At 47.1% G+C, this 26997-nt stretch overlaps 1 long non-coding RNA gene across 1 annotated transcript in view; it reads left to right on the plus strand.

Moving 5' to 3' along the window:
- The first annotated feature begins 243 nt into the window (after positions 1-243).
- The window catches only part of LOC116147478 (uncharacterized), a 40175-nt gene continuing 13421 nt past the window's right edge, over positions 244-26997 (plus strand). Inside the window, exons 1-3 of the long non-coding RNA XR_004131069.2 lie at positions 244-326; positions 1650-1715; positions 7915-8454. This is a non-coding gene — a long non-coding RNA (uncharacterized LOC116147478). The remainder of the gene's footprint in view (positions 327-1649; positions 1716-7914; positions 8455-26997) is intronic.

A 26997-nucleotide genomic window follows, 5' to 3' on the forward strand; every position in this document is an offset into this window, starting at 1 on the left:
ATGACCTAGCTAGTCCAACCTCTGCCACAGTTTATCCTGGGGAAAATTTTACCCACGTGGACATGGAAATATGAGAATGCTCATTGCAGCCATGGTCATAATAGCAAAAAATTGCAATTGACCTAAATATCCCTCAACAGAAGAACGACTAAATAAATACGGTTTTCTACAAACTAAGAATACTGTACTGTGATTTAACAGAATTTTTAGATCTTTATTTTACTATTATAGAAACATCTTCAAGATACGGTGTTGAGTGAAAGTGAGTTGAAGAATGAAAACAAGTTGAAGAATAACACAGTTTGATACTGTTTGCATGAAATAAGGTAAAGTATGTCCTTTTTATGGGCTCATATTTATGTGGGAAAGTATATGAAAAAGTATCTAGAAAGATGCATTCAACAGATCACAGTGGTTACTTCCAAGGAGGGGACCACAGTTGGATAAGAGACATTTGTCCTAAAGAATCAACAAAATAACTGACAAGAAGTGATAAGTGAATTTAGAAAGATCACAGGATAGAAGATCAATAGAAAAAAAATCAATTTAAATTCTATATACCAGCAGTGAACAATTGGGAAATGAAAATTTAAAATGCCATTTGCAATAGCGTCAGAAAACATTAAAAAAAAAAAAGCCTGGGGGATATATTTAACCAAATAGACACAAGACTTGTGTTCTAAAAACTACAAACCGTTACCAACAGAAATTAAACATTGAAATAAATGGGGAGATATACTGGTTTCTTGGATCAGAAGACTCAGTATTATCATTAAGACAGCAGTTCTCCCCAAGCCGATCTACAGATTCAATGAAATCCCAACCAAAATTCCAGGAGGCATTTTTAGAAATTGATGAGCTGATTATATGATTTAAATGAAAACACAAAGGGCCTGGATTAATCTAAAATTTTTTAAAATAACAAAGTTTGAGGACTTACCGTATCTGATTCCAAGACTTACTATAAAGTGACAGTAATCAAGGTAGGGTGGTATTGGTACAAGGAAAGAGACACAGATCAGTGGGATGGGGGACGGACTCCACAAATACACCACTCGTATATACTCAGTGGATGTTCAACAGAGGTGCCCAGGTAATTCGATGGGGAAGAGAAAGTCTTTTTGATGAATGAATATTTATATGGAAGAAATGAACTTCACCCCCTTACTCATACCATATAAAAATTAACTTCAAATGGATTAAAACTCTGAAAGAAAACGTAAGTGGAACTCTCTGAGATACTGAGGGACGCAAATAATCCACAGCCAGGACATATTCAGCACTAGCAATTACAAAAAAAAAAAAGATAAATTGTGCTGCATAAAAATTGAAAACGTCTGCCTTCTCCTCCCCCAGATATATTTGAGAAAGGACCTGCAGTGCACAGGTTGCAAAGGCTGTTTCTCTCCCTACGCCCTTGCTCATGTCCGGCCACCCTCTCCTGCAACCACAGCCCTCCCTGGGCTCCTTGTCAGCTTCCTCCCTCGAGTCTTCAGGCCTGGGGAGGTAATGGCTTCCCTCTGCTGCTAATCTTCGGGGCCCTCACCGTCCATTCTTGGTTTCCTTAACCTGCCGTCACCTTGTAAACACTCTCTCTATTCCACCCTCCTCAACTTCCGTCTTGAGATTTGACATCTGTTTCCTGCTAGGACCCAGCCTGGGGCCGAGGCAGTGGCAGCTGCTGGTAGGAGGCTTGTCTGGAGACACAACCACAGGTAAGCTAGCAGAGGGAAGTTCAACTTCATACACGGTGGAGACAGAGCAAGGGTCAAAGGAAAGATTGCCCCTGGGAGTGTTGCCCCCCACTAACCCATCTGGGGTTAATCACGTGGAATAATGATACTAAGGAAACTCAGATAACTGGAATGGACAGAAATGGGGGCTTCTCCATCATATGGGCTTCTGCAGGTCACCTCTTTGTGCTCTGCATCATTGTTAGAACAAGAATTTTCTAAGTTTGTTTTCGGCCCTCTGTTTCAAGGGGAGGTCATCTAGTCCTTGGACTACCACAGATGGACTTCTCCCTATCAAGGGCTTACTACTCCATGTCTAGGTTGACAATTTGCTCTGTAGGACAGTTCTTCTCTTTGTCTAGCCTGTGGCTCACATGCTGCAGCGTGATGACTTCCCACTTATTCAGGCTTTGAGAGAATCAAAATGAGCTTTTTCAAAGGGAATCAGAAATTTCCTTCCTTATGACAGTTTTTGACATGTCAGGACAACAGGATTTTACTTATTGTATATCTTTTTTTCCTTTCTTTCTATTCATTCTTTTAACATCCATGGTGAATTCAGAACCAAAGTCACACATTTTGGAAATGTTAGGTTAACCATAGATGTGCCTTGGCTGCAGGGCTTTTCACAACTTAACATGCTGATGTTCTAAAGGGGAAACTAGAGGGTGCAGCTTTTCCTGGACCCACAGACCAGGGAACCTTTCTCTAGCAGAGCTTTACATGGAGCTAACACCACATGGAACATCCTTGGAAACAAACTGATAGACCCCAGCTCAGTTACTGCATAGACGGAGAAATTGAGGTTTGGGACCACGTGACTTGCTACAGTAGGGTTTGCAAAGCAGCTTAATCCCTTTAAATAAAGCAATAGGACAATGACCTGCAAGTAGCATATAATAACTGTTAGTTCCTTCCCTTTTCGTGTCTTCTTCTTGGAGCCTCAGTTTTATCACCTGTCAAATGGGAGCACTAATACTTTTTCTACAGTATCTGTCATGAGACTTTTGGTTATAAATGATGGAAAAACCAACTTAAAATGCTTGCATGAAGGAAACTCATTGGATCATATAAAGCTCAGCTTAATCTCAATACTGCCAGTGTCATCTGGACTCTTTATCTCCATACTGGTTTTATGCTAAGGCAGACCTCGCCCTGGGAGCAGCAGGGATGACCCCCAGCAGCCCTGGGCTGATTCCCTTCTAGCTTAGCCACCCTAGCAGATGGAAGGCACCTCGTTCCCAGCATCACTGAAAAGTCCCAGGTCTAGCTGCATCTGGGTCACATCCTGAGCCAGTCACCACAGTCTGGAGAATGGGGTGCTCTGGTTGCTCAGATCTTGATCACATGATTAACATTGACCCAGCTCCCAGGAGTTGCTCATTGACAACAAATAGGTTGCTTAGCAACCAGTTCCTGTCTCTTTTTTGTCATTCAGGACTGGCAAAACCCTGCCAGGGTCCTGATTATTGAATGTTAGCACTTAGCATCCTTTTTTCTTTTTTTAACTTTATTTTTCATTGAAGTGTAGTTGATATACAATGTTAGGTCCAGGTGTGCAGCAAAGCGATTTGTTTTTTAGCCATGGCATTTCCTTGGAGAAGAGGCAAGATGGCAGAGTGATTAAAATAGACAGTGAAGTTCAACGAGCTATGGTTGAAATTCCGACGGTGGCATTTACTCACTGGATTAAATTACTTAATCTCTATGTGACTCAGTTTCCTTGCCTATAAAATGTGGCTGGTAATGTTGTGCGCCTCTTGGGTTGTGAGGGTTAAATGAAGTGATTCATGTAGATAGATGGCTTAGAACAACGCCTCACCTGCTAGTGGGGGCCGCAGGGCTCCCTAAAAGTGGGCTAAATGTTAGCAAGTCTGTTGGAGGAGGTGGCAGTCATGACAACCACCGGACCCACTTCATCATGTCCAGTCTACCCCTGGTCTCCCAGGGACCACCCTGCAGCCAGGGGTGTTTCAGTCTGTGTTATCTCTCCAGCCCTTAGTGATCTGGTCAGGTACAGTGCTTGGCACATAGTAGGTGCTCAGTAAATATTTGTTACCTGCAGAATCCAGGGCACCTCAGGTAGAGTCAACCTTTTGCCTGCTCTTCACAAACCAGGAGTCAGTGCCGAGAACTCATCCTCCCTGGGTCTCCAGAGATTGCCTTAGAAACAAAAAGAGCAAAAGCTGGCCGCCCGTTGACCAGTCAGACCCTCTTCCATGAGTGCAGGGGAAGCCACCACCTGGTGGATGATCCCTTGCTGCAGTCAGCAGCTCCAAATGCTGTGTTGGCAAAAGGCAAGCCGCCTGCAGAACCGTTTCTTATTTTTGTCGGACATAAAACCAGGTCTTGAGCACTTACGTTTCCATCCTACTCATTTCAGAGGCAATTAGCTGTCGGGTGCCTTTGCCTGGAAGCTCCCTTGCACATCTACTTGTTGGATGCACTCATCCCTGTCCAAATAAGCCAGCAGAAGATTTATGTCAACTCGCTATTAAAGTACAATTTTAACAATCCTTTTAAATGACAGTAGCATCTACGCGTAACTAACACTGTACGTTAAGCCTCCCTCAGGGACAGCAACCTGCTTCATTAAAACAGCCGTTAATGAAGAGGCTCTATAAATCAGCAGCTTTTACACAAAAACGCACGATCTAAACTCTTTCTGCAGCTCCACCCTGCTGCTGACAGACAGCTCAGAATGGAGGTGAGCACCTGGAAGACGTTGCCATGAAGGGCAAAAGAAGCCAGTTTTAAGTATTTTAAGTGAAGCCAGGACAGCCAACCGAAACTTATTTTCTCCAGCAGTAGCCTCAGGACACGTAGAGGAAAACAGACCTAATGTCTTTTCTGTGATCAAACCTTCCTACCGCACCGGGCAGGGCGTGAGGTCACCCTGACACCTCTCTGTGACTTTCACGGGGTGGAGGTGGGGCCTCCGCAGGCCAGTGGAACTTGGACTCCAGTGCCCAAACTCAGCCTGCCAGCAGCTCAGCGTTTACCGAGATGGACCTTTGCGACGCCTTGGTCCACACTCCTAACCATAGCGTCAGAGAGGCTGAGGTCCAAGAGGGAAAACGTCTTGGCCAATGCTGTAAAATTGCCCAGGGCAAAGTCCAGGTGAGAACTGAGCGGTCCTTATGCTGCTCTCCTGAGGGACTCCTGCTTCCCTTAGTTCATGGGCTACCCCCCTCCCCCAGGAAAGGGGGCACAGTGCACTGCCCATCAGCAAGCATTCTTTTGTTCTCAGATGTCACTGGGATGCTGCAAAATCAAGAGGCCGTAGATGGATGGCTGTGTTGCGAGGACCCTGAGCAGGGTAATTCTCTCCTCAAGGTGAAGGCCATACTCGTCTGAGTGTCCCCTGGGGCCTGGGAGAGCCCTGCACCCAGAGAGGCTCACCACAGCCTTGTCTGGATTGAATGAAACCAGTGACAGGAAAGCCACGCCTCCCTGACCAAAGGTCTCGTTGTCCACGCTTTCTTCCCTTTCTTAACCTCCTAGTGGCAAAAGCTTAAGGTCTCCAAGTGTCACCCCAAAATAAGGATTTTCATAATCAATTTTAAAATCTGGTCAGTCCAGCCACTTGTTGACCAATAAGCTTATAGACAGTTTCCTCTGAGGTTTCCATACTTCTAAGTGACAGCTCAGGGAGACATGACCACTTTGTGGAGGGAAAGGCAAAGACATTCACGGTTTACAAGCCACAGAAAGCCACCTTCCAAACAGGAAGCAGGACAAGTTCCTCTCTTTGCTGTGTCTTGGCACCAGTCCTCCCAACCAGACCCTAATTAGGATGGACGGCTGTTCTCCACCCTGGGACTGGAAGGAAGCCTGGGATTATCTCAGCCAAGAAATCTCCAACACTGAGAAATGTCAGAGCCACCACACGGATGAGCAGAAAAGAAATGATAGGTTTTTCAGGAGCCCCTTTGTGCCTTGGCTGTGGCCACTATGAGATAAGATGCCAGGCTTTGGGAATGGGCAGCATTGATCTGGTTCTATTTGGAGGTTCAGAAGACTCATGCCCCCGCCTTCTCACCCCTCACCTTCTGCAAGGCACTCAGCTACCTTCCTAACCCTAACCCCTGGGGAGAAGTCCCAACCCCTGTGTAGAAGGAAAGACTTTCAGGCATGGATCTAAGTGTGGTGAGTTACTAGGTTGGGGCTGATGGATGCCGCAGACTGTGAGGGATCCTAAGACCCCATCTACTCTCTGGAACTTATCTTCAGAAACACTTGCTTAAGGGTGCAAAGAAACATGTATACAGATATTTCCAGCATTACTATTATTATTATTTGTAACAGTGAAAAATAACCTTTCAAACTGGAACAACTCAATAGCCTTTACCAGGAGACTGGTTAAATAGTTCAGTGGTTAAAAACATGGGCTGTAGGTTCAAATCTTGGCTTTATTACATACTGGCTGTGTGACCTGAATAAGTTTCTTAACTTCTCTGTGCCTCAGTTTCTCCATCTTTATAATGGGGAGGGAAAAAAAATCAGTATATTTTAAAGCTTTCCTGGTTTTCTTTGCTCAGCTCTGCATTCTGTCCCCATTAGATTTTAAGCCAGGACATTCTGTTGATTTTCAAGAGCCACTGACGCAAAATTACAATCAGAGCCTAATTTTAAGCTTATTGGAACCACGGATCCTACAGCAAATGTTTATTGCTTCCAAGAGAGAAGAGGCAGTGCTCAGCCATCAACCTGGTGGTTCAGGTTAAAAGATCAGTGTTGCCCTTGCTCTTCTCTTTGCCTCAGTCCCCATTTCCTGCCCTCCAGATACAGATGGAGTCTGTATGATGGTGCTTCTCACTCCTGCCTTGCACGCCCCAGTCCACGCTTCGTTAGCTCCCCTGATAATGACACTGGCTTCCTGTGTGGGCTCCCTGCTTCCACCCTTGTCCCTGTAGTCTGTTCTTCACATGTGGCTGGGGATGCTGTTGGTACCTATGTCAGTGCACGTCCCTCCCCCTTGGGAGCCCCCTCTCCCATTGTCATCCATTTGAGAATAAAATCTAGATGAATGAAAATAAATTAAAAAAAATCTCTGACTAGAATAAAATCCTCACCATGGCCTTGTTCAGTCTTTCCAGATTGTGCATCTACAGCAGCCTCCCCGCCACTATCACCATCTGACATCCTTCCCTCCCTTTATTTCCTATTTAGCACTTTTTTCTCTTTGAAATTATCACATATATTCATTTTCTACTGTGATTAACTGTCTTCTCCACTCTTGTAAGATTGTGTCTGTCTTACTCACTTCTGTAGCCCCAGGCCCTGGAATATTGCCGGGCAAAGGAAGTACTCAAAGGATATTTGTTGGAAACATGATTTGGTCTTAACATCTCTTCTGCTTAAAGCTTTGGGGACAACTAAGAACAATTTTACATGAAAAAAAGGATGAGATGCTATCCTTGTGAATCCAGCTGCAATTCCCATGTCTGGGTCTAAATCCACTTACCAGCCTGCTGTGCATGTCGATACAAGTCTTCTTGCCCCAGGAGCCCGAGGCCCAGCATCGCAGCTCTAGGGAGATGCAGCCTGAGACGTGTGCACATAGTCTCCCCGAGAGTCTTCTGCCTCTGTTTCCTCATTTGTCAAAAACAGACAAAGAAATGGGCCTGTGTCCTTAAAGAGACTTTCCAGCTCTGGGGGTCTGTGATTGATGCTCAGGTCAAGAGGGCTGGGAGCTGCCACTCGCGTTGTCTGCCCTGGGCCAGGTGGGATGGAGCCAGGGAGACAGTCACCGTGAGCCCTGTCCCTGATGCCCTGGTGCCTGTGCGGCACCTTTCAGAGCACCCACAGGCGTTAATGATCCGTCAGCTGGGTTTCTCTGGATCAGCCTCGTTTCCTGCTCTGTGAGCAGTGGCTAGAGAGAAACCAGAGAATTATTCCATCAAATGGAGCCATCACTGGGCTGGTTTTGAAGGAAATCCCTCAGCTCCTTCTTCTGGCCTGGGGGCCAGTGTTCTCTCCAGATGCTGAGGAAATTGTTGAAAGGATATGAGACAAATAGATATATTATAAAGCAATTATAGTAAAATGTTAATGGTGGAATGGAGGTGGTAGGTATAAGGTGTTCACTGTAAAATTTGTTTAAAATTTTTCAAAATAAAATGTCAAGGAAAAGTGACATGACAGTTTCTGGTCCCTTAAATTCTGTTTTTCTTTTTAGTAAAAGACTTAAAGTGGCTGAACCAGAAGCATGTCCAGGGCACAGCTGATCTGACATCTCGTCCACAGCACGGACAGACACCTCTCCTGGTCCCTATTCCCCGTTCATGGTCACACCACTCCTTCTGTCTGTCTTCTCATGGACCTTGGCAGCTGTCTCTGAAAACACCTCAATAGTGTGGAGTTTTCAGAAACATCACTCTTGCTTCTGGATTCTTCTGCTGAACCTGCAAAGAGGAGCTGGTCTCCGGGTGGTGGAGGAACCCCAGCCCTACATGGAGAAACCCTCAGGACCTCACTCATGTCTAGCCAGAAAGACTTCGATTCCCTCTGAGGATCCCCAAGTCAAACAAGAGGAGTGGAGAGGAATTTGACAAGAGGAAAAGTGGCCAGAGACAGAGCAAGGGAGCTGGTTGGATGTGAAAACTTCCATGAGAGACATGAAGAAAGGAAACTGTGGTATTGGGAAGGGGTCTGTGGAGACCCCACCGTGTGCTGCAGCCAGAGACCATGCAACAGAGGCGAGGACCCTTCCAGGAAGGTGAGTGAGCCCCATCACTGTGTCTTCACCTTGCAATTATTTATCGATGGCCAGTTATGTGCCAGGCAGAGCACTGGGCACTGGGAAGAGCAGGTTCCTGCCCAGGTGACCACTGTCACTTTTCTTCCTTGAAATTCATTTCTCCACCCAACAGCCAGGGTGAGCCAATTAAAATCCCACCTGACCTCAGGGCCTTTGCACTTGCTATTCCCTGTGCCTGGACTGCTCTTCCCCAAGTTGTCTGCATGGCTCTCTTCCTTCCCTCCTTCAGGTCTCAGACATCACCTTCTCAGTAAGGCCCTCCTTGGCTGCTCTATTTAAAATTGCAGCCTCCCTCCCATCCTTGCCCACTCCCTGTCCTCCTTGCCAGCACTTACCACTTCCCCACAAGATACCCCCATTTTATGTGGTTATGGATCTGACCTCATGAGAACTTCTGTCTCAGAGGCATCGTGTGGGCTTTGTTCATGGCTACATCCCCAGCACTAAAATACTGCCTGGCATACAGTAGCTGCTCATGTATGTTTATCGAATGAGAAAAAAAAATATCTTCCCTCTGTTTTAAAGTATAGTGTATTAACAGAACGTTTGAGGTATAGTAAGGCCAACAGATCAGCAAATTGGTGTCAATCCAGAGGCAGTTTGTTACAGTTCCCAAGAGAAGCCCACCACACCCAGGGGGCCATGCGGGGAAATGCCTGGTGGGGCACAGGCAGAGGGAGGGGGGAACTGTGGCCAAGGGCCTCACTGTGGTTTCTGTGGGCAGGAGTGGAGAAAGCGGGGCAAGCAGGCTTGGGACTGTCTAGTTTGAATGGTTTCAGTGGGCTCTGGGCACAGGGCTGTCTCTGGTCGTCTGATACCTGGCCCTGGGGTGACTAGGGCAGCTGGATAGTGGTCTGGAGTGTGAGCGCCTGAAACAGGAGGTGGCTGGGGTATGGGCTCTAGATTGGTTGGTTTGTAGTTGAAAAGTACACTCACAGGGAAGCTGTTGACTATCTCTAGGAACTGGTATCCCCAGGAGGGGCAGTCTCCCCAGAGTCAGCAAGGCCCCAGAAAACAGAAAATAAGACAGTCAGTTCACCCTTCTGCTGATAGCACTCCAGTGGTGCTCTGGGCGCACGGCTTCTCTCTTATTCCCAGTGTATTACATTTTTGAAGGATGGACGAAGGGCCCAAGCTAAGCCAATCAGCAATATTCCATTGCTGTAGCTCAGCACTGACTCAGAGACAGACATGTGGCCCAGATCCGGCCAATGAGACGGAAATACTCAGGCCAAGAAGAGGATGAGGGATGAGGCAGCTGGGCTGCTGGAGGCTAAACCAAGCGTGATCATCCTATTTCCCTTTGTCAGTGACAGTTAATGGCTGGGTGCGTAAATCAGGCGAAATAAAATGCAGGGTGTCTAGTTATATTTGAATTGCAGATAAACAATGAATAGTTTTTTTAGTATAAGTATTTCCAACTTAAATTCAGGACAGACTGTATGTTTCTTTGCTAAATTTGGCAATGCCATATATAACCCACTCTGGGCCAAAAAGACATAAGGGGATGTCTAAGAGGGTGTGGGAGGGTCAGCTGGTGGCTGGGTTCCATGGAGGACTTTGACCTTGCTTAAGAGAGAGACGTCGAAGAGTCTGCCATTTATTTCTTCCCTGTGTGAGGATGTGACGTCTGGAACTGTGCAGTCATCTTGAAACCATTAGGCATTGAGTTTGAGGACACGACGAGGATGTTTGAGTAGAGGGACAGGAGGGTCCCTTAATTTCAACATCGTACTTCCAAACTCAGACCCAGAAATGCCCCTTCTCTTACTTTTATGCGAGATAATTAAATGTTTCTCTTGCTTAAGCCAGCAGTTCTCAATCTTGGTCACACATTAGAAGAACTTGAGGGAGCTTTAAAATAATGCCAATGCCGATGCCAATGCCAATGCCATACTCCACAGCAACTGAGTCAGAATTTCTGAGTATAGCATTTGGGCGTTGGGGGCGGGGTTTAAAAGCTCCCCAGGTGGTTGTAATGTCCAGCCCCTTGCTAATGAGAAAGTGTGGTCCCTGGACTAGAAGCATGGGCTTCACGTGGGAGGCTGTCACAGCCATGAACCTAGACCTGATGCATTAGAAGCTGCTGTTTAACAAGGAACCCTAGTGCTTTGTGTGCACATTTAAAGTTTGGAAAGCACTGGCTTAAACCACTGTTAGTTATTTTCTCCTTGCAGCTGAACAAATTCTGATTTCCAATCAAACAGTCAGGACTCCAAGGCACTAAGAATGCCAGCCCATCAAGGCAGGGTTCCCAGGGAGTGTGGTACCTCCAGCTTTGTTGTTTTCTCCTCAGGGTTGCTTTGGCTAATCAGCGTCCTTTGTGGTTCCAGGTTCACTTTAGAATTTTTTGTTCAATTTCTGTGAAATATGTCCTTGGGAGTTTGATAGGAATTTTACGGAATCTGCAGATTGCTTTAGGTAATACGTACACGTTAACAATGTTATTTCTTCTGACCCATGAGCACGGAATATCTTTCCACTTATTTGTGGAAAAAATCTTTCAAAAATGTCTTAGAGTTTCCAGGTCTTTCACCTCCTTGGTTAAACTTATTCCTAGGTATTTTGTTCTTTCTGTTGTGATTGTAAGTGGGATTGTTTTCTTAATTTATCTTTCTGATGGTTAGTAGTATGCTGAAAGGCAACAGATTTCAGTATATTAATCTTATATCCAGCAACTTTATTGTATTAATTTATTATTTCTAATAGTTTTTTGGTGGAGTCTTCGGGGTTTTCTATATATAAAGTCATGTCATCTATAAATTGTGACAGTGTCCCTTCTTCCTTTCCCATCATAAGTGAGTGTTGAATCTCGTCAGGTGTTTTTTCTGCATCTATTGAGATGATCATACGGTTTTTATCCTTCATTTTGTTAATATGATATATCGCATTGATTGGTTAGCAGATGTCAAACCATCCTTGAATCTCTGGAATAATTCCCACTTGATCATGGTGTATGATCCTTTTAATGTATTGTTGTATTTGGTTTGCTGATCTTTTGTTAAGGATTTTTACATCTATGTTTATCAGAAATATTGGCCTGTAATTTCTTTTTGTGTGTTTTTGTCTGGTTTTGTTAGCGGGGTGATGTTGGCCTCATAAAATGATTTAGAAAGCATTCCCTTCCCTTCATTTTTTTGGAACAATATGAGAAGGACAGTTATTAAACCTTCCTTGAATGTTTGGTAGAATTCACCTGTGAAACCATCTGGCCCAGGACTTTTGTTTTTTGGGAGACTTGATTACCGTTTCAATCTCTGTATTAGTGATTGATCTAGTCAGATTTTCTGTTACTTCATGACTCAGTATGGGAAGGTCGCATGGTTCTAAGACTTTGTCCACTTCTTCTAGGTTGTCCAACTTGTTGGCATATAGCTATTCATGGTAGTCTCTTACAATCCTTGGTATTTCTGCAGTGTCTGTTGTTTTTTCTCCTCTTGTTTCTGGTTTTATTTATCAGAGTCTCATCTCTTTTTTTTTCCCTAGTGAGTCTAGCTAAAGGTTCATCAATTTTGTTTACATTTTCTAAGAAACAGCTCTTAGTTTCATTGATCCTTTCAGTGTCCGTTTAGCCTCTATTTCATTTATTTCCACTCTGATATTTATTATTTTCTTCCTTCTGCTGACTGGGATTCATTCCTTCTTCTTTTTCTGGTTCCTTTAGGTGTAAGTTTAGATTGTTTGAGATTTTTCTTGTTTCCCAAGGTACTCCTGTGTTGCTTGAAACTTGCCCCTCAGCACCACTTTCGCTGCATCCCATACTTTTGGTATGTCGTGTTTTCATTTTCACTTGTCTTTGTATAATTTTCACTTTCTCCTTTGAGTCCTGAGTTGACCCAGTAGCTGTTCAGCAGCACGTTGTTCTGTGTCCACACGTCTGTGATTTTTCCAGCTCTCCTCTTGAAGCTGACTTCTAGTTTCATTTCACTGTGATTGGAAAAGATGCTTGATATGACTTCAGCCTTCTGAAATTTACTGAGACTTGTTTTGTGTTCCGACATATGGCCTATCCTTGAGAAAGTTCTGTGTGTGCTTAGGAAGAATGTGTTTTTTTTTTTACTTCATTTGGATGGAATGTCCTGTACAAATCTATCAGCTCCATCTGGTCTAATGTTCCACTGAAGGCCACTCTTCCCCTGTTTCCTTTCTGTCTGGATGATCTATCCATCGATGTGAGTGAGCTGTTAGAGTCCCCTGCTGTTACTGTGTTGCTGTCAGTTTCTCCCTTCAGGTCTGTTAATAACTGTTGCATGGATGTTGGTGGTCCTCTGTTGGGTGCATATGTATTAACTGTTATGTCTTCTTGATGAACTGTCCCCTTTATCATTATATACTGTCTATTTTGATTTCTTGTTACCTTTTTTTGGCTTGAAGTATATTTTGTCTGATGACAGTAAGGCTATACCCACTTTCTTTTGGCTGCTATTTGCATGACGTATCATTTTCCATCCCTTCACTTTGAACCTGTGTTTGTCTCTAGGGCTGAGGGGGTCTCCTGGAGGCAGCACATAGTTGGGTCTTGTTTTTAAATCCAGCCAACCACTCTGTCTTTTGATTGGTGAATTCAACCCATTTACATTTACAGTGATTATTGATAAATAAAGCCTTGGGACGCTACTTTATCTTTTGTCTTCTGGTTGCTTTATCTCTCCATTGTTTCTTTTCTCCTATGTTTCTGTCTGCATTTTGGTTAGGTGGCTTTCTATGATGTTTTTTCTCAGCTTCCTTTTTTTTATGTTTTGTGTCTCTAGATTTATATTCTGTGGTTACTGTGAGGTTTGTGTAAAATGTCTTATAGATGAAACAGTCCTTTCTCTGCTGATAGCTTCTTATCTTCATGTACCTATTCAAGTTCCATCCTTTTCCTCTTCCTCTTTTGTTTGTTTTTTTTGTTGTTGTTGTCTCAAATTGTTCCTTTTTAATAGTGTGAGTTTGTGGCCAAACTAAAGTAGCCATGGTTATTTTGTTCTGCCTCCCCCCCCCATAACCTTTATGCTATAATAAAGTGTTCAAAACCCTATTCCGATACAGAGGTGCAATTTCCTGATTCTGTCTATTTATCACCTTACTCAAAGTTTTGTGTACTTTTGCCTTTTTGTTTCAGGTAGAAGAGCTTCCTTCAATATTTCTTGTAAGGCAGGTCCGGTGTTAATGAACTCCTTCAGCTTTTGTTTGTCTGGGAAAGTCTTTATTTCTTCTTCATATCTGAGTGATAACTTTGCCGGATGGAGTATTCTTGGGTGACAGTTTTTAATCTTTCAGTATTTTGAGAATGTTATTCCACTCCATGCTGGCCTGTAGAGTTCTTGCTGAGAAATCTGCTGATGGCCTAACGGTGTCTTTTGTCTTTTTTGTAGGTTACCATTCTTTTTTCCCTGGCTGCCTTTAAAATTCTTTGTCATTGACTTTTGACAATTTTAATATAATGTGTCTTAGAGAAGATCTTTCTGCATTGAGGTAATTAGGTGTTCTTTTCGCTTCATGGACTTGTGTCTCCAGTTCCTTACCCAGGCTTGGGAAGTTCTCAGCTCTTATCTCTTTACATAAACTCTCTGCTCTGTTCCCTCTCTCTTCTCCTTCTGGGATACCCATCACCCTAATGCTCTTCCTAAAAGAGTCAGATAATTCTCAGAGAATTTCCTCTTAATTTTTTTTTTCTCTTTCCTCTTCTACTCATATCATTTCTAGATTTCTATCCTTGTGCTTGCTAAGTCTCTCTTCCATATGGCCTGCTCTGTTTCCAATGCTGTGTAATGCTTTATCTCAGTTACTGAATTCTTCAGCTTCACAGTTTCTGTTTGGTTCTTTTTTAGGGTTTCAAGCTCTTTGGTAAATACTTTGGTAAAGTCTTCCTTCTGTTCATTAATTTTATTCCTGAGCTTTTTGAACTGCCTTTTGAGTTTTCTTGCAGCTCGGTGGATTTCTCCATGACAGCTATTTTGAATTCTCTGTTAGTTAGATCGCAGTATTCTGTGCCTTTAAGTTTGGTTTCTAGAGAATCATCATCTTCTTTTTGTGGTGCGTTGTTACTGTGGCTTCTCGTGGTGCTGGGTGAGTTGCTCCTCTGCTGGCGCATTTGAAGTGGTGGACACCTTTCTGCTTGTGTCTAAGCTGCTTCTGGTTATATTCGCGAGTCAGCACTTCCCTCCTCCACCATCTCTGCCAGAGGCATCGTTCCGTGCCCTTGTGCCCTTGTTACTGCTTCTTGCAACTCTGGGGTTGTTGGTGCCTTGCTGCTGTCAGTGTTGGTGGAGTGGCCGCCCAGGGCGCTGGGATGGCGGGCTCTTCCATCCTGTCCCAAGTCGCGGGGGACTTGGCCGCTGTGGGAGGAGGGGAGGGTGGGGGAAAGCCGGGGTCACACAGGAGCCTCTGCCATGTCTGGTGGTGTGAGGTTTGCAGGGTTGGGGGCTGGAGTCACGGGCACCTCAGCGGGTGGAGGGATGGGTCCCCTGTGGTCGTGGGGGCTTCTGTGGCTGGGAGGCTGGCGTTGTGTATGCTGCCCACCCTGCTGCTCCCGGGCTCTCTGGGGCAGCAGGTTCAGCTGCTGTGGCCAGAGGGCTGGAATCGCAGGCACCACTTCCACTGTTACCCCGGTTCGTTGGGCAGAGGCACCTTTGTTGTGGTGTGGATGTTTTACTGGTTGGAGAAGAAGGGGAGAGACAAAAGTAACCACCATGTTTCTGATGTCACTCCTGAAACTTAACGTTCTGGGGAAACTGCCTTATCTGGCAGCCCTACTCCTCCCTCCTTCCTCCTCCTTCTGTTATTAATGTTCCAGGAAAACTCTTAGATTCCAAAAAAAGAAAACCGAAACAAAGCGGCAAATATACCCAAAGCTTAAACCTCACACCCACCTCTCAGCTGTGGCATGTCTATAAACTCAGCCTGAAGAAGGAAGACCCGTCACGTGCAAAAGCCCAGCATGCCATCGTCAGCCAGGCCCTCCTGCCAGCGTTGCGCTTTGAGCTGCTTGGCACTAAACTTCACACCCAGACAGGCTGCTGTGATGGCTTTTCTCTCCTTTATGACAAGCCACAGGGTCGGGGATCTGCCAGTATATCCTCTTCACCGCCCTTCCTGTGTGTAGTGAATGGCTTTAACTTAATTAAACCCTCCCGTTGTTCTATAGTGTCGGGTGGAATTATAGTAAGAAATCCCCTTCACCATCAATTCCAAGGTAGGCAAATCTGGAAAGAGACACCGGCTGTCCTCCAGGGAGAGCCCACCCTCCCTGCGTCTCTGTCCCCTAGAGAACCCGCTAATGAACAGCCTCCCTTCTCTGCCCCAAAGGGAGGGCGGGCGGGCGGCACTGTGCAAAAGACGACAGGGGACAGATGGAGGGGTGCACGGGCGGGTGTCCCGATATGCACAGATGTGCAGATACCCAGCTTCAGACGTAAGCTGAATCTTATGAGCAAGCTGACACTTAGAGAGGTAAAAGGTCTTGTCTGAGGTCCCCAGGGTGGCAAGAAGGGTTTGGGCCCAGATGAAGCTGTGCCTGGCTTTGGGACACAAAGCCTTCCCACTGTGCTTGGGATTTTTCTAACCGGGCCCTCAGAGGCCATGGAGGTACCTCAAGGGCATGGAGGTTGGCCAGGGAGACCCAGGGGTAGGATATAACCTCTAACTGCTTTTTATGTCGGGTCATAGATAAGATTTCATTGGGAGAAAAGTGCGTGAGTGTGTGAGTGTATATGTGGAAGGGGTGGGGGGAGTAGGGTTGTTAGATAAAATATAAGAATCCCAGTTAAATTCAAATTTCAGATAAACAACAGATAATGGTTTAGTATAACCGTGTCTCATGTAATATTTGGTACATTCTTCTACCAGAAATTGTTATTTATTTGAAATACAGTTTTCCCCCCTAAATCTGGCAGCCTGTGTATGTGTATGTATAGGGGCAAAAAAGCTTTGAAAACCACTGTGTCACCACCACACACTGCCTTCCTTCAGGCCTCAAGTTCCTGAGGGCCTCACTCCCCGGGCTGGGCTCTGCCCACGGTTTTCTGTTCCATCCCTTTCTCCTCATCCAGGAAACACAATAAAGGAGGCAGGACTAGTAGACTCACCACAGAAGTGGGGCCGGGCACGGGGCTGAGTTGGTGTCCCTTGATCCCACCACGCTTGCCCCACTGTTGCAGTTCAGAGACCAAACAGGGTGATGCCTGAGCTTTGCTCCTTTTCTTTTGTTAGGGAGAAGGCGGCGGATCTCTTTTGTGAGTGCCACTGTGTGTTCCTGTGTGTGCGTGCGTGTGTATGTATGTGAGTATAGGTGTGTCTGTGCGCCTGTGCAAGCACGGGTGTGTTCACTGCAGGCAGGTGCTGTGGATCAGGCTTCAGGTCAGGATTTAACTCAGCGGCTCAGACACTTGCTGGGTCAGAGGGTCTGCAAAGTGCCCTCTGGCCACGTTTATTTCCCATAATTCACAGCAAACCCTGTGGTTCTCTGGGTCCCAGGCCTCCGCCTAAGTTTTCCATGTTTCCTCCAAGCAGGTGGGGACTCCTGACCCTACTCGGGAGCTCAGTGTCCGCCTGGGAAACAAGAGGGGCCTCAGGATCTCAGATGCCCCCCAGCCTGGAAGTCGTCCCTCAGCCACGACTGGGCGGGGCCTCAGTGTAATTCTCAGAACCCTCCCCCTCCCGCTTCAGCAGCCCCTGTCGTCTCCAACCACCGCGTCTGGGACCACCTGTCCCCTCTGTGTCCCTCCGCACCCTGATGGCGTCTCTCGTTGTGATCCTCCTGGCTGGATAATCGGGCTTTTCAGGCTCCTCTCGCCATGCCCGACTCCCCGCCCCCTTGTTGGCTTAACCTGGAGGGGACCTTTCCCTCGATGTGTATAAGCCTGGTTTCTTCCTTCTGCATCCTTCTTGGAGGCATTTTGTGAAGAATACCTGACTTACACCCACTGATAAAAGTACTTGCCGTTGCTGTGTGTGTATCTTTCCATCAAGGGGCTGAAATACAATCTGAGCCGTTTTCGTCCAAGCACTTTCTGGCTGAGTGTGGGCTGGAGCTTGGAGCAGATGGGATTTTATGAGGATTGTAAAAGTTGAGCTTTTAATGTGTCTCAAAGAAATCGATGGGTAAAGGAGAAACATTAAAAGTACGAAAAATGTGGCCTGGGATGCATTTGCAGGGTCTGGAGCACAAGGACATAGAACTCAAGCAGAGGGCTTTAATGGTTCACAAAATTGGGCCAAAACTTGTTTCTAGGAAAGAAGAGGCTACAGAGTCTCCCTCTGCGAGTTGTGATCAGCTTCTCAGCCCCTGTGATCATGCAGGGCAGTCCTGCATGGACTTTGTAACAAAATTCCAGCATCATCCATAGACTATGTGCTTGTGGTTAATTCTGCCCGTGTTTTCAGTTAAACCCAAGCAGTCTTTTTGGTAGGAATGCAATTACATTAGAGAAAAACTGTTTATATGTCTTGAGATATTACGATTATGAAAAACAGCAACATAAACTTCCATTAAGTCAAAAGAAAGTTAATCGTGTTTCATGCTGCCTCCCTGGGCTGGTGCTGGCACAGACATGATTAACTTCAGCCAAACAGGGCTCATCTTTGCAGCACGGTACACATTTTCTCCCTTAATTACAAATAATTGTATAGTGTAATTTATCCTAATGCCTGATGCCTAAAAGCGCGTGTTCAGGAATAAAGGGTTAGTTTGGGAGGTTCAAAAATTATAAACAGGAGTAATTGTAGCCTCCTGAGGGCTAGAGACCAATGAGGTTTAATCAGACTGCTTATCAGTGAAAGACAGTGGGGCAGCGTCCAGTTAAGACATTGTGTTAAGAACACAGATAATACTGAGGATTTGTCTTGTTGCTTAGCTATGCGCAAATGGTTCACTTTTGTAAGAGGACCAGAAGAATTTAACACGTGAATTCTAGTGTGTGATGAAACAGACACACAGGCAGCGTTAGCCCCCATGTAACTGAATATTAACATGAGCACTGCAACCCCCCGCAGCCCAGCGGCAGGCCTCTGTGGACAAGGCAGAGCTTGTGGGTCTCCGCTGGATGAGACGATAAATGCAATTCAGTTTAGTCTCTCTTGATAGCACATCTCTTTCAGAAAATGCACCCATGAGTTGATTAACGTTGGTGGCGTTTAATAAAAGCTGAGGAGTCCCAGGGCTGAGGTTCTAACTGACCTGGATTCCGCCCCCACTGGCTGGCAACTCTTAGCTGACCTCCCTGGGCCTTGGTTTCCTCATCTTGAAAATGGGGAGGACGTTGCAGGTTGTCACGTGGATTAGGTGAGATGAAGAGGATGAAATGCACACATGGTGCCTGGGTCACGGAAGGTGCACAAGGAGTGGTCACTGAATCAGAATCAGAAATGGACTGTTATGGACCCTGAGAGACTCCTCTAGAGTCTGCAAAACTGGGCTGAAAATCCAGGGTAGTTTGTCCTCACTTGGGCTTGTAAGGAATCATAAGCTGGGCCATAGGAGCTCTCAGTGTTGTCTGTGTAGACAGTCAGTGGGTTGAGGACTTGTGTCTTGTCTTTGAACAGGGACCATACCCTCTGGGAGCCCCTCATAGACATTATTTGGGACTGGAGGCCACAGGCTGTCTGCTTCAGCCTGGAAAGCCCCCCAGACAGGGATTGATCTTGGGTTGCCCACTGGCTGAGTTCTGATCCCACTGTCATTTCAGAGCAGGAAGCCAGGCCTCCCCTGGGAGGACATGTTTAGCAGGAAGCCACGTGAGCTGCTCCTGCACTCTGAGCCCTGTGTAGGAGGGGCCAGCCCTGCGCCTCAGAGCTGCCGATTGGGGTTCTCAGAGCTCGCAGTGGCCTTGCACATCCTTAGTGAGATGCTCATTCATTTGACAAATGTTTATTAAGTTGCCCAGTACTGGGCCTTAGCAAACATCGAGGTATAGGGTATGACCCTCTTCTAGAGTTGCCAGTTACAACAGGACACCCAGTTAAATTTAAACTTCAGAGAAACAATGAATAATTTTTTTTAGTATAAACACAAGTGTGTCCTGTGCTAAATCTGGCAACCCTATCCTCCTCCCAAGCGATTAGATTAGCGTCTCTCAGCCTTGGTGCTGTGGACATGTAGGGCCAGATAATTCTTTGTTGTGGGGCTGTCCTGTGCACTGTAGGGGGTTTAACAGCATCTCTCACCTCTGCCCACTTAATGTGAGTAGCCACACACCCCCAGTGTGATAACCAAATAAGGCTCCAAAGATTGCCAGTGTTTCCTAGGGGATACAATTGTCCCTGGCTGAGAACCACTGAGTTAAAGTCTAGTAAGTAAGATGGACATAACAAGTGAGCATGACAAAGAGTTTATTGCAGCAACTACTAGTCACCTCCCCAATATCCAGTCCCCCTCTTCCTGCAAATAGAAATCTGATTTTTTGGGGGTGCATGTTGAACTTCCAAAACCTCTTTGAGACTCAGACTGCCATGAGACAGATGTTGCGATCCCCCCAAAGGGAGAGCCTCTCCAAACATGGGGATGTGAAGGCTCACAGGGAAAGGAAACAGGATTGGCAATGTCAGTGGCATCTTGGTGGGCTCTGATCAGACAGCTGTTGTAATCTTATAGAAAGGAACTTTCTTGTGAAGTGGCCGGTCTCTGTCCACAATGTCTTGGTCTCAGAATCGTTGACTCAAAGAAGGAACTTAGAGGGTGGAGGTCAGTCTCTAGAGCCCTGAGATTATGGAAATAAGCTCAGAGCAGAATATTTGATCATTTCCTTCCTCAGACAACAATTGCTCTTGCTTAAGGAAACAGATCATCACTGCTCTAAGCTAATCACTGCAATCCCAGGATGAGCATGTGAGCAATTCTAGCCAAGGAGATGGAAAAGGAAGTTTCCTGCGGCTTTGCAGAAATATTTTTTTCTCTATCAAATCAAGACGTCCTCGAAATGTGAAGACCCTGGCCTCTTGTCCCCTTCTTTGCTTTAGATGCTTCCTTCTGAGGTCATGATGCTTGGGGTTATGACAGTCCTACTTTGATTCTCGGCAGAGACTTTACTAACGTGAAGGCTGAGAAGCAGAGAAATAGTCTGAGCTGTGGTATCAGCCTCAGAAACTCTTCAGTAAACAGTAAATGTCCTCAGAGCATTGTTACTTATGGCCAGAGGAATCCCCAATAGAGCCAAACTCATGGAAGTACAACTGTATTAGTTTCCTGAAGCAGCTGTAGCTAATTACCACAAGTGAAGTGGCTTGAAACAGCACAAATTTACTCTCCTACAGTTCTGGAGGTCAGAAGTGGAAATGAGTCTTATGGGGCTGAAGTCAAGGTCTCAAGGCTGGGTCCTTCTGCAGGCTCCAGGGGAGAATCTGTTCCTTGCCTCTTGCAGCTTCTGGAGGCTGCTTGCATTCCTTGGCTGCATCAGTCCAACCTCAGCCTCCCTCATCACAGTGCCTTCTCCTCTTACAAGGACCCAGAGATTACACTGGTCCCACTCAGATAATCGGGATAATCTCCCCAGCTCAAGATCCTTAATTTGATCACACCTGCAAAGTCCATTCTTACCCTGTAAGGAAACATTGACAAGTTCTGGGGATTAGGATGTGAGCATCTTTTGGCGGCTGGGGAGGTGGGGGTGGTGTCATTATTCAGCCTACCAAAACAAAGATACCGAGTCATCAGGATGTTCCAGATGCAGCTCAAACTCAGTCTATGACTCAACCCCTGATCTCCTGCCCTCTGTCCCATTCATGCTCCACTCCTATGCTTGTCATCTTAGACAATGGCACCTTCCCCATCTATTTGCCTAAGCCAGAAATCCCCTCTTCCTCGTTTCCATAATGTAATCCATCACACATGCCTGTTGATTTCACTTCTTACACGTGATGTGTTTAGAGAACGCCAGCCACCAATTCTCCAGCTGGGTGTCCAACAATTCAGTTCAGCTCTGATGCTAACTGCCCAGAGTTGGCACAGACTCTGTGGGTTAATTGCTCTGACAAGATTGCCAGTTACAAGTCCCGAGCCTCCCTATCTCTGACCCACTGGCTGTAAATTGGGGGGGGGGGGGTCCCACAACCCCCTCCTCGGGTCTGATAATTTGCTAGCACAGCTTCACAGAACTCAGGAGAACACTTGACTTGCATTTACTTGTTTATGACAAAGGACACAACTCAGGAACAGCCGAAGGGAGAGCCGCATAAGGCAAGGCGTGGGGTGAGGGATGCGGACCTGCAGTGCCCCGTCCCGGCTCACTGCCCCCTCCCTCCAGCACTGATGTGGCCATTGACTGGAAGCTCTCTGAACGTCTTTGTCCAAGAGTGTCTATAACCCAATCTTCAGCTGCCCCCTCCTCCTCCCCAGAGGTCAGACAGTGGGGCTGAGAGTTTCCACCTTCTAATTGACTTTCTGGGGACCAGCCCCCATCCTGAGGCCATCTAGGGGCCCTGCCCTGATTCACCTCATTAGCATAAAATCAGGTGTGCTCAAAGGGGGATTCCTACAATACTCCTCAGGAGTTTTAGGGTCTCTGGGCCAAGAACCGGGACAAAGACCAAATACATTTTTTATGTCCCACTATGTGTCACTCACACTAGTCCCTCCATCTTCACCACCACCTCCCTTGTCCAAGCTCACTCCACCTCTCACCTGGACCCTTGCAGCGACCTCCCACTGGCATTGCTCGGGTCCGCCCCTGACAGCAGCAGCTGGAGTGGTCTCCTTAGACTGCAGATCTGACCCAAACCATTCCCATGCATTTTCTCAGTAATCGATGCCGCATGACAGTATTTCCTGGCCAGCCATCAGCCCCTTCTAGCAGAAATCTCCAAGCAGGCTCTTTCTGACTTCTGGTTTTTTCTGCCTTCAGGGATTTTCTGGACTAAATCTCACAGGACTGGAGTCTGACATTGGGGGCAGGGGATGGGGAAAGCCAGGGAAGAGCCCTCAGCTCGTGTGGAGAGAAAGGTGTCCTTGGGAATGGTAGGAGGATGGGGAATTTCCTGATCCCACTGTACCTAAAAGATGCCCTCTTCTCACCTTAGAAAGCGGAAATGGAAAGTTCTGATCTCAGAGCAAAGCAGTGGGCCAGGCTGAGAACCTCCCTGAAGGAGAAAATCCGAAAATCCTGCTGGGTTCTCGGTTAGTTATTTGCACACCAGCTCCTAAGGGTCATTCTGTGTGTGCGTGTACATGTACACACACACACACAATGACCTTCATTTGTTCTGGAAAAGCCCTCCAGTGAAGAGGCACAGACACAGGCAGTGGTACGTGGGCCTGGGCCCAGTGAGGGGTTGAGGGATGTGAGTTTGGGACAAGTTTGCTACTGTTAAATCGATGCTGAGTTACTTATGTGATAACACAGATGTTCACTGTGTAGCACTGAGACGCATCCTGAGAAGGTTAGTCTTTTTAAATTCTCCTTTCCCTTAAGAAGACAAGTCTCAGTTTCATGCCAATATGTCTTTAATCATCTCCTTTTTAACAGAGACTCCTGTTTAACAAAGAGAGAGCAGGCCTCCGGCTCTGAGCCTCCGGTAGAAATGAACACCTAGGAGGAATTTATAACATTATTTTCTTTTTAGGTTTATTTTCCAATTTTATCAAGAATATAAAGTTTGCTGTTAAATACATTTACATAATGAAGACATCTGATTTGAAGGAATGTTACATACATCCCAGGTTGTGCTGCATCAGACAGGTGGCAGGTGGTGGCTGGAGCAGGCGGACGCTGGCTCAAGGGATCAAGTCTCCAGTCCCTGTGGGCATCTCAAGCCCCTACCTTCTGGTGTCCAGCTACCTTTATGGGTCTGACTCGCGTTTCTCACCAGCCTTCTGCCCTTGGAACCCCCTTCTCCCTCCTACCAAGTGCGTTCTTGTCTCTGTCAACGTCCATGCTATTCCCGCCACTGCAGCCCCTTCCTCCTTCCTCTTTTCTACATCCTGCTCATGCTTGAGGCCCAGTGTGAATGATTGTGAGTGTGAGCAAGTGTGTGTGTGTGTGTGTATGTGACAGTGTCTGGAGGAGAGCGGGGTTGTGGAGATGGGGGCAGAGAGTGCAGAGGTGGCCTCAGAGGAGGGACAGTCCAGGTGGACAGAGGAGCCTGGATGCCTGGGCCTTGGGGCTGTGATGTGAACAGGAGGGGAGAGGAAGGGCTAGGTGGCTCCCGGGTCTGGTCTTACTTTGTCAATAAAAATCAGAGCAGCTGAACTTCACCGTGTGCACAGGCATCAGGCACCAGTCTGAGCACTTTTCATGCACTTTGTGAATGTATTGATTTAACTAATATGTTGTGCTTGCTCTGTGGAGGCCCTGCTCTGGTTGTTTTACAAACAGTAACAACTTGATAAACATTTTAAGCCACGTAATCATTAAACCATTCAGTCCCGATGAGAACCCTGTGCGGAGGCGCTCCGCTGTCTCCATCTGCAGATGGCAGTGGGTGAGGCGCCCGTGGTCTAGAGGGAGCGCGTGGAGGGGCTGGTGCATTGAGCGGCCGTCTGGTTCCAGGGTCAGGCTCCTCCCCATGGTGATGCCTGGGTTACCTCACATTCATAAAAAGCTACGGGTCAGTTATGCTCATCACCCATTTTACAGATGGAAAAACCGAGGCACACAGAGGTGAGCAATGTCTCCGCTTGAAAGTGGTGGAGCCAGGACCCAGCCCAGGCTGCTGGCTCAGGCCCACACTGTAACCACCTGTCATCACCCCATGGTAATGAGCCCTTTGAAGAAAGGTGAGTCACTTACCTTGGCTGTGCCTCAGTTTCCTCATTTGCCAAATTGGACTGTAGTCATCCTGTCCTACTGACTCACCAGGAGTGGTGAAAGGATCAGGGCCAAGGCTCCCAGAAACGTCTATTAGGACGGCTCCCTGGCTGGCGAGGAAGCAGGACTTTCAACTTTCGGGAAAGCCGTAGGCAAACCTGGACATGATACAGAAATTCAGATTGTATTCTGATGTTGTAGGACCTGACTGAAGGGTTTTGGACAGGGGATCTGATGACAGCTCCCTCTGGCTGTGGGTGGAGGATTAACTGTACGGAGAGCGAGAGTGGAAGCTAGGACCAGTGAGGAGGCACCTGTAATAATTCAGTGAGAGATGCCAGATGTTTGGACCGCGATGTTTGGGGCAGATGTGGCTGAACACTGGGACGGCGGGATTGCCATTTACAGTGATGGGGAAGACTATGTGGGGGCCGGCTCTGGGGAGAGATGGAGATTTCAGAACCTGGCATTTCATGGTCCTGATGCTGAGTGCTGTCCCCGCCCTTGGTTCCCACGGCCTCTTTCCATCTGTGCAGCAGGTCCTGGCATGTCCACTGGTCATGGCCCTTCCTGAATTCCCAGCTCCAAGGTAGCCCAGGGAGCTCAGCCTGGGCTGTACCCGGATAAGGATGAACATCCTGCACAATCAGCGAGCAGATCCGTTGTTGAGACTCATTGGTGGCCCCGAGTCCCCTGGGTCCAAATGGAGCTTTATCTCTGTAGCCATCTGTCCAGGTCTATTTGTCAGAATGGGCTACATCTATTAAAGGCTGTGTGAACTTTAGATGTTTGCTGGCAGGAAATTCTTGCATCTTCAAATTCTATCACCTGGGGAAAAGGAGGGAGGGGCTTTTATGGACGTGCAGTTTATTACAATAAAACATCTTAATATCCACTGCTGCTGGCATCAAAATATTGCCGTAAATTCTGAAAGAGCCATTTATAACACTGATGTGTTTCTTTAAAAACAAAACCGAGAAAACTCATCTATCTAGATTTAAAAGTAAAGTAGAGATGCCCAGCTTCTAATGATTCATTCATTTGTACAGTAAAGTCTACAAAGCACCTATACGTAGTAGGGCCCTGGTTAAGGAGGAGAGAGATGAATCAGATTTTGTTCTCAAGGAGCCCCTGGCTGATGTGGGACTTGAACATGGGTATAAATAGCGCATAGATGCGGTGGGTTAGTGCAGTGAGAGGTCCTGAGGTTCGGAGAAGGGAGGGGTTGCTGGATGCTGGGGGTTAGAGAAGGCTTTCTGAAGGGATGCTGTGTTCGTTAGCTTGCTTTTGGCTGCAAGTGCAAGCAAGGAACCTGACTCACGTGGTGACGGAATTCATTATCGCCCACGACGAAGACCAGCCATGAGGTGGGCTTCAGGATGGGTTGATTTAGCAACTGTACAGTTCCCCAGGGATCCAGGATGAGCTGGCCTCCCTCCAAGCTGCAGGGAACCCAGGCCAGGCTCTTGAGAGGCCTCCCTCTACTCAGTTTTGTGCAGCCCTGAGAACGTTCACTGTGGGAGAGAGAGGTGCACACTCTCCGTGTAGCTCCCCAGCCTCTCTGGGGACTCTCACAGCTCCCCTTGCCTCACTTGTTCTGGGCCTAAGAGCGTCTCCTGCTGTAAATTCCCTCCCTGGAATCTCCTTCCGCACGTCCCTCCTCTCTCATGTCGGGGTGGGGGTTGCTGGCAGGCATGGGTGTTTCCAGCACTGTCTTTAGAATGAGTGGGTTATGCTTCCAGGTTTGGGACTTCAGCCAAAATTCCAAGTCCTCCAGAAAAGTCTTCTTCAATTTCCAGTTGCAATGGATTCCCTGTCTCTGGAGAGAAGGACTGTTTTCTGGAAAGAGGTGTTGGGAGAATGTGTGTGTCTGGGGCTGTCACCGAGGCCCCTCTTCCACCCACGAGGGCACAGTCAGCAGTCAGTGCTGTGGGCTGGGACTCTGGCGCGGTGTCACCGGCCCCCGGTGGGGGGGTGTCTGCCCTGCCTGACTCTGCCCTGAGACCTGCGGCTCCTGATGGCTCCATGTGGCCGCGTCCAGGTGAGGATAAGGCGAGTCAGCGCACAGGAGCGCTCGGGAGCCCGGCGCCCACCCGGTCAGTGCCCGTGAGCTCAGCCCACTATTGTCCGCGGGTCGCCCATCAGCGGCACAGGTGAATCTGGTCAAGAGGCCGCCCTGGAATCGGGGCTTTGGGTTTAGGAGGAGAGATTTCTGTAGGGCCGCTTCAAGATTTAGCCTGTAATTGGGAGCTTTGCTTCCAATAGCTCTCGAGAGACAAGGTTGCTTGCCCCTGCCCCGCCCCACCAAGGGGCGCCCGCTCTGGCGGCTGCTGTCGGGAGGCCCAACGACGCAAACGCGCCTTCCCAAGCCCTGGGCTCAGGGCCTGCTGCTCTTTCCTCCTCCTGCTTCTTAATTAAAAACAAATTATATCCCAAAGCCTCCATTACTGCAGACTCCCCGACACTCTGCTGTGGGCTCATCTCCAGAAAACAGCACTGACTTCTCAAGGTTTTTCTCCTCTGAGTACCCTCTTTTATCCTAAGACCAGGAAGAAACATATGCTTTCGCTCGATGCTGGAAAATTCCCTCATTCTGAAATCTCCCCTCCCCTTCCTTTTCTGGCTAAATGTCTAGGTTTCTCTTTCAGGGATGGCAGATGCTGAAGTACCTGCAGGCTGTAAAGCAGGTTGTAAACACAAGGTGATGTTGTTATTATGACTATGCGTTATAATGATGACACACTGCTCCCCTCCCCCCAACCTGGGCCACTGTGATTCATCA

The sequence above is a fragment of the Camelus dromedarius genome, chromosome 18, assembly GCF_036321535.1.
Source record: "Camelus dromedarius isolate mCamDro1 chromosome 18, mCamDro1.pat, whole genome shotgun sequence".
Classification (NCBI taxonomy): Eukaryota; Metazoa; Chordata; class Mammalia; order Artiodactyla; family Camelidae; genus Camelus; species Camelus dromedarius.